The 8,899-nt window shown below is 34.5% G+C and overlaps 1 non-coding gene across 1 annotated transcript; it reads right to left on the reverse strand.

The window, feature by feature from the left end:
* Window positions 1-1,369: 1,369 nt before the first annotated feature.
* Window positions 1,370-1,511, reverse strand: LOC111812999. Its single transcript, XR_002818358.1, has one exon. It is a non-coding gene; the product is annotated as a U4 spliceosomal RNA (small nuclear RNA).
* Window positions 1,512-8,899: the final 7,388 nt, after the last annotated feature.

An 8,899-nucleotide genomic window follows, 5' to 3' on the forward strand; every position in this document is an offset into this window, starting at 1 on the left:
CAACATGATCAGGAATCACATTGGTTTGGATGATACAAGCCTGCAGTTTACAGTCAGTGTCTTCTGGGGAAAGGAAAGGGTGCCTCATAAACCCAGAGTTCATAAGTTGTGATGGAGAAAGCAGTGACTTGGGGAGCTTTGAGCGACAGAGACATCCAACTGGGAGTGGATGGAGGGAACACCACCTTGGGGTTAAGCGGGGGACCTTCGACCAATCTGGTGCAGACTCAGCCTTCACTTGTACAAGAGTGACTGTGGAAGCACAGCAGGACCTAGAGTTCGGTCCTGGTTCACTGTGTCAGGCTTGTATCTGGTACATTCAGATACAACATAATACTGTAATCCCTGCAAAGAAGCAAGTCATTCAAAAGCTAAGGGCAACTTTCTGCACGTTTTTCTTTTATTCTTTATTTTATTTTTTTTCTTTTCTAATTTCTGTTTTTATGTGATAATAAGATCCTTTATCTCCTTTCTCTCTGCCATATCATCTTTTTTTTTTCTCTATTTGAAGAATTCTTTTCCTTTTTCCCTTATAAACCTTCTTCATTTTTATTAATACTGTTTTGAAGCTTTATTCATTTTCAGATAGTTGTTACTCTGTTATTGCTGCTGTTTTCTATTTAAATTCTGGTATAAATATTATTATTTCTAGAAATTTAATGAATGATAATATTTGTTTCACATTTGTGTCTTATGTTATTTTGCAGATCTTTTTTCCCTTTTTTAAAAAAATAATTTAAAAAACAGTAAAACTTATACAGAATTTCCGAGCCAGAAAGATAGCTCAGCCAACTAAGCACTTGCTTAGGCAAGCACGGGGATCAGGATTCAATCTCCAGCCCCACATCCTGCACAGTCCTGGACATTGGGCATGCTGAGCCCGCCAAGAGACTGGGCCTGGTGGTGCACGCCTGGAATCTCAACACTGGGGAGGCTGAAAACAGGAGGATCACTATGAGTCCATGCTATGTAGTAAGACCCTGTACCAACTACATTAAAAAGAAAAAATGATAATAATACAGAATAAAACAAGATGATGTAACAATGGTTGTTACATTGGATAGTCTTAAACTTGACAGTGGCAGTTTTTATGGATTAATATTCTGTGTCAATCTCCAGTTTGTCTCTGATTCTTATTGTTGCTGGTTTCTTTGCCTGTGGTGCAATAGTTTTTGCTATTACCTACTTTTCACTGTTCTCGAATATACTTTTTGTCTTTATGATATCAGCAATATCAGCATTATTGCATTTTCTTTCCAGAAAATGGTGGTGATGGAGACTTGAGAAGTGACGGATTTTAGTTATGCATAAAGCACAACACTAGAAAAAACAAAAAGATGAACTAAAGAGATCTATAGTAGCTATAAACACCTTTGATGATAACCCATAACTTTAGTGTGTGCACATGCAATTCACACACACACACACACTAAGTGGGATAAGTTTTCAGTCAGCAATAGTGGTGCTTCAGATAAACCTCATTGGCTTCGATGTTGTCACTGCCCAGAGTTTACACAAATAAGAATGGAAACATGAGGAGACAAAGAAATAAAACAGATCCCCAAACTTTTAACACCAGCAAAACTGATTCAATGGGCAATGATGGGGGGAGTAAGTCCAAAGTCACTGCTGAGTCAGTTATAATTCTTAAGCTGACTCAATGCATCAACCATTATACCTTGTGATTTCATGTGTACCCTGTGGTTTTGCTTTATGAATCTTCCTTTGAGAAGCTTGATCACTGGCCACCCACTCAGGACACCTTTTGTCTCTCTTACACTGAAGTTTTCTTTCCCGCAACAAACACTTGTTTCTCTTAGCCTCATTTGATCCTTAAAATTCAGTCCTTAGTTTGAAGGAACATGAACTTGGTGTATTATACATCTAGCATATTTAGAATTACAATATTTTTCTTATATTACTTGGGTCATTTGTAGGTTCTGTGTCAATACACATAAAATAATAGATCTGTAAGGTCTTAGACAAGCTCAAAAATGACATGATTAAACAGATATTGAATTTAATGAATGAGATGACAGGCTTCTAGAGACAGTAATAAAATGCTAAGTAAGCTAAACAAAATACTACACAATATGAATGAACATAGTAGAAAATAACTGACATCCAGGAAATGGTATCAAAAAAAGAAATTAAAAGATAAAGTATTCTATTGAAAGTATAGGGAACAAAACTAATCAGTATGAGGAGAGGAGTTGTAACTATAATATAAGGCTGGTGTAGATGACTCTTTACATAGTAATACCTAAAACAACAATTAAACACAGAAAGTGGTTCTAAAAATGGCTAGACTATGCAAGGCACACTTACGGAAGACTAATTGCAATTAGTAAGAAATCAGAAGTCCGCTCAAATAGTAGAGAGCTTTCCAGTACAGCAAAAGTCTAGTGGAATAAAGACATTAAGTGAGCACTAACCAGAAGGAGAGAAAAAAAAAAAACAGAAACAGAAAAATAATGCAAAGGCAGGGACAAAATCATAGTGAGGGATACTGATATAAAAATAGACACACCAAAAATAGATTTAAAAGAGCCAAGAAATTATCAAAGTTCAACTACGACTTCAAACCCTGTAGTACCCACAGATCCTTCTATGTGTGGGATAATTTGGTTTTGCTCCCCACTTGGCTCCTGCAGACAAAATGGGGAAGCAAGTGCTCCTTATCACTGTGCAATCAACAAATATTTTTCTCCAGTGGGCATTCACAGCAGTGTACTTCCCTGTTAACACAGCTTTCATGGGATGCCATGTATTGGAGTAGATACTATTAGAAAAAGTGTTTGGTTCTAGAAGTAAGTTCTTCCTTTTTTTCTTCTGTGACCCTTAGCTTATTTCATAATGTATCACTTAAACTCCCAGTTTTGCTCATTTTTTTAGTTTATTTTGCTATTGATTTTATTGATGCTATGGTTTGATACTAAGCATGGGATGATTTTTAATTCTTTTACATTGATTTAAACATTTTTTGTATTTACTTATGTGTGATATATAGATTTGATGTAGTGTGTGTTGGAAAAAGTTCCATATGCTGCTGCAAGCAATGTGTTCTGTTGTTGGTGGACTCTATGTTCATATCCATTATTTGTCTGAAGTTGTAGTTGACCTTTGATAACTCCTGGAAAAACTGGCTTTCTACACACTGAAGCCTAAAATTGGAGCCATGTCTATCACCATGCACTAACATATAGTCAAAATGGATCAAAGATTTAAATATTAAAACAGACATACTTAACCTTCTGGAGGAAAATTTAGGCAGAAATACTAAAGATACAGGAATAGGTAGAGAGTTCACAAACAAAAATTGAACTGCACAGGAAATACTTCAAAGAATCAACAATTGGGATCTCATCTTTTTGGAAAGTTTCTGCACATCCAAAGAAATCGCCAACATAGTAAAGAGAAAATCCATGAGATTGAACAAAATTATAGCTGACTGCCTCAGACAAAGGACTTCTATCTAGAACATACAAAGAATAATAATAATAAAAAAAATCAAGACCCCAAAATTCAAACTCAATCCACAAATGGTCATCTGAGATGCATACATACTCTTCTGAGGAATAAATAAAAATGGCAAATAAGTATATGAAAAAATGTTCAACATCATCAGTCATCTAAAAATGCAAATTAAAATGATACTAAGATTCCATCTCACCCCAGAAACAATGGCTATCATCAAGAAGTTAACCAGTAACAAATGCTGGAGGGCTGCTTCTCTAAAATATGGGATTAGAAGTCCCATTCAATGCAGCTAATCCACTCCCAGATGTCTTTCCAAATGAACTGAAACCATTGTACTCAGTGATACGTGTGCACCTATGTTTATAGCAGTATAATTACTCACCGGTAAATCTTGGAAACAATTCAAATGCCCATCAACTGAAGAATGAGTACAGAACAATGTGGTATTTTTATACAATGGAATATTACTTAGCTATAAAGAAAGATAAGCTCAAGGCTTTTATAGGTAAGTGCATACAACTAGACCCATACTCAAGTGAAATGAATCAGACCTGCATATGTAAACTTCATATTACCTCGCTAGTGTAAGAAGCTGAAGGAGTAAATAAATTGGAAAGGTACCATAGATACTGTGAAAGGGAAAACTCTTCACAAAGTTAAAGAAAACCTGGGGTGAGGAAAAGGATGGAAAGGGAAGGAGGCATGAGATGCATTTCTGATGTATGCGGGATGTCTTAGATAATTATACTGCTGATTTCTGTTGATCTGCACAAGAGAGCCATTGATGCTTAAATTTTTTCTTACTGTCCTTTTAAATTTCTTTTAAATGTTTTTGTTTTCTTTTTTCCCCCACCAATTTTGCATGCTTAAGTCTCATAATCTGAACAAGTAATTTGAACACAACATTATGCAATACAACAACCATTGATGAGTTCCTACTGTTTTGTTTGGTGACATTCTATAATGTTTCTAATATCTTTGCTTGTTTTTCACTATTTTGTATTCTCTTTGGATAATAACAAAATGAAATGGGAAGAGACACCATACATCCATTCTGACACACACTTACACACAGTCACAGACACACACATAGTAGAATTCGTATGAGAGCACAAGGAGAATGTATTAATCTACCAAGGAAAGAGATCTTCTCCAAAACCAATTCAATTGGTATTTCTCTTTTATTGTGTTTTTGAGACAGGATCTCACTATGAAATTCAGCTGGCCCTGAGCTCACTTTGTAGTCCAGCCCTGTATCGAGCTTGTAAGGATCCTCCCATCTCAGCATTTTGAGGGCTCAGATCACAGGTATGTACTCCTATGCCTGGCACAGTTGGTACTTCTTGCATTTCTAGTTTCAAGGAACGTGAGTAAATAAGTTCCCATTGAGCTTACCCAGTTTACGAAGAAGTCCATTTGTTCACATACACCATACACACTAATAGAAAAGCCAATCTATTGATAATGCACACACACACACACACACACACACACACACACACACTGATAAATAACAAAAACGTTGGGGTTGGTGAGATAGCTCAGCAGTCTTAGCACCTGCCTGGCAAGCCCAAGCACCAGGGTTGGATCCCTGGTACCACATGCCGTGCCAGCCCCAGGCATTGAACTGGCCATCAAAACCAGGTGTGATGGTGCACGCCTATAATCTCAGTGCTAGACAGGCTGAGACAGGTGGGTCACTACAAGTCCGAGCTGAGGGTCACTACAAGTCCGAGCTTTTATTTATTTATGTATTTACCAAATACATAAATAAAAGATTGAGAGAATAAAAATAATTTCAAAAATGTTCAAGCTATGTGATTTAAAATTAATGGAAAAGAAAAAGTGACAGATAAAACTCACAAGTATACATGGCAAACTAGGCATTATTCCCACAACTGTTAAAAAATAACTAGACAGAAAATCGGCAAATATATTGGGCATGTCAGATCCTCAACTACCTAGATCTAAGGTCTTATTCAAACCTGGGCTCATTAGAGTTTCATTTAGGTCCTCAAGAGACATATAGCAAGATGTTCTATATTGCAGGCTACAGAGAAAGTACAATTTAAAAAAATGGATCATGTTGAATGTATTCTCTGGCTATAGTGAAATAAAACAAGTAAAAAAACATCCAGAGCATCATAGAACAAAGTGACACAATTTGAAATAATTTCTGGATCCAAGAAAAAGTATCAGACAATGTAATAAGATACAGTAAACTGATTTAATATGAAAACACAGGTAAAATAGGGACACAATTAAAAATAAATGCAGTGAATAAAATTTAAATACAGGCGAGGGAGAAGATTCAGTAAAATAAGCCCTTCCCTGGCAAGCACAAGGGCCTGAGTTCAATCCCATGATCCACCAAAAAAATTATATGCAGTGAATAAAATTTAAAGCAAAATAGTCATGTATAAGAACACAAAAGCATCTCCAATTAATAATCTAGACCAATTCTATTTAAACTCTTACAGAAATTGTAGAATAAGAAACACTTTCGAATTTTTATTATGTGTTGAAAATCCTTAATCCAAAACTCAGAATTTGGAAATGATCAAAAGTCTGACAATAAATGTTGACATGATGCCAAAAATAGATCATTTCAACCAACAATAAGATTGGTATAGGAAGCAGAGTGATAAATGTGAAGAAATATAGTGTCTTTCTTGATATTTTTCTTAAAACCTTTAAAATTTTCATTTTAATATTGTTCCCCTTTTTGACAACCAGGAGTCCAGACCATAGCATTTATTAAAAGCCAGTGTTTTTGTCTCTTTTTATTGCTAAAATAAAATTACTAGGGTTGTGTCTGGGTAGTAGAGTGCTTACCTTACATGAGAAAGGCCCTGAGCTCAGTCTCTGATGTTATGCACATACACACATGTGCGCACACATGCCCACTGTCTCCTCCACCCTCCATGCACACAACATAAATATTTTTTTTTTAAATTGCATGTGCTAGGAAAGGAAAACAGCACCCCATGCCCCTTCTTGCATAATGGAACCTCAATTGTGTAAAACATCAAAACATTGAATAAGAACAAAAAGTCATTAAATTATTAAAATACTTCCACTGACACATTTCGATGCCAGGTCCCCAAACCTATGATCACAGTCACACTAAGTCAATGAATTGTCACTCATACAAGATGAACAAACATGCACTGAACTCTGGTTGACCTCACGTAGCTGATCATAAGCAAGTGTGCTCCAAAGGTTCTAGGATGTTTCTTCTAGCTATAATGTCGGTGTACAAAATACCCACAACTACGACAAAATGAATTTCTGTTTTTAAGCCACATAATTGGTGCAACTTTGTTACCAGAATCCAGATTTTGTTTCTTGAGCTGAATTCTATCCTTAAAATGTCTCTATATGGAAATATCCAGACAATTTTCACACACACAATTTGCCCGAATTAAATTGTTGAGTAATTGGAAACTCAACATATACCACTAACTTGGGATAGAACATTTTATAAGGTAATAAACAATGTTTAATAACAATGTTTTATGTATTTCAGGCTTTTTGAAGCAGAGTTTTTAGGATCATTGTAATTTCATGCATAGTTAGAAACGAAAGAAGTGGTGAGATTACAAAAAATGGAAAAAAATAGATCATGGATTATCTACAACATTTTTGAAAGAAAATACATTTTTGTAACAAAATACAAAATTTTGCTTGGGCTCGATCACTGTCTTAGTCATATGAAATTATTAAATACATTGAATAGAGAAATAATCCATGAAATATTTGTGTTCATCCGTAAGGTTAAAAATGAAGACCTGCATAATTTAGACAGTTATAGGGGTAGATAAATGACTATAAATTTGAAAGATATTCTTGAGCTAAATCAATAGTATTCACTGAGTAGTTGAGTGAAGATGTTGAAGAAGAAAATGGAGACCAGGGAAGGTTTGAGCGAGGAAACAGGTTTCACAATCAAGCAAGGTATAAGGATTCTTTCAATCTTCATGTCAGATTTGTGTTACCATTAGTACCTCCAGGAGGAAATGTATAAAAGGTGATTCTGTTCAGAAGTTTTAAGCTATGGATCTCAATGTACTGGTAAGTACTTAAATGTTTATCCTCTTCATTTATTTTTCACCTTTCTGAGGAACATTAATATGTTACTAATCTTTGAAACCACAGAGGATAAGTTTGCACTAGAAATAGTAAGCTCCTACAATTTCTTTGTCAAATAACTAAGTTATAAATTTAATTTCCTTACACTAGTATGACATCTCTTTATTTTTATTTTTGTAGAATTTGGAAAAAGATAAAGTTTAAAATGCACATGGAAGATTTAAGTGTGGTAATATATTTGAACAAAGTATTCATGATTAATTGAGTCTCCCACAAAAATTTCAATGATAAACTCAAAGAAAAGACAGAAAAAAAGAAAAATATTCTCATTTTATACTTACTAATAGATTTATGTATGACTCCCTTATTTGGAAAAATAATTACTTGTTTCTCCACAAATTAAAATTAATTTTGTTATTTATATAACTTAAAGGCAAAGTAAAATTTCAAGATTTTGATTCAAATTCAAAGGGAAAGTTCTCAAATTAATGTATTAAAATAGGATAACGATAGATTTCTCTACACAAGCCATCAAAGTAAGAAGAGCATGGAGCAAAATACTTCATATTGTAAGAAAACAAATTGTAACCCAAACTGGTATACCCTGCAAAACTCTCTTTCAAGTATAATGGAGAAGTGAAATACTTCCATGACAAAGAACAACTAAAGAATTTCATAATGAAAAAGCCAAGCCGACACAGACTACTAAAAAATATTTTAGAAAGGGAGCAAAATGACCACTACTCCATGAATGAGAATGGAAAGAACCTACCAAATAGGGCAGACAAACTCAGGAGAAGAAGAGGTATACAAAAGCATTCTTTCAGTTATTCTTTTGTATACAACAGCAAGATATTCCATTAGCATACTCAACAAATGGACTTGTCCCGCACCCTAATGGTCATGATTCCATGTGAGTCTATAGGGTAGATATCAAGGAAATAGCAGTAGCTCAGTCCCACAAGTGATACCTGGCCACCTGTAAGTGTTATGGACATTATTCATGTCCACAACACACTAGAACTTTGTGCAATATCCTATCGCCAAACTGTTAGAAGTGCTGGTCATTTATTTGTCATTTGAGTATTAATCTTGTTTTATTCTTAGCAATTCTTTGTTATCATGAAAACTTTTTCTTAGTTCAATTTTTTGAAACATTTTAATTAATTAGTATTTAATTTTCTGAATATTGCTTAATCTTAATTTTTGTTTTAAGATTGATACTGCATCTTTGACTTACAATCTATTTAAAAGACATGGTATGGTATTTTCTCCTAGTATTAGAAACTTTAAAAAGTATACTTCCATTTTCCATTGACTTTATATT

Source organism: Octodon degus, unplaced genomic scaffold, assembly GCF_000260255.1.
Source record: "Octodon degus isolate 3935 unplaced genomic scaffold, OctDeg1.0 scaffold00157, whole genome shotgun sequence".
NCBI classification, from domain to species: Eukaryota; Metazoa; Chordata; class Mammalia; order Rodentia; family Octodontidae; genus Octodon; species Octodon degus.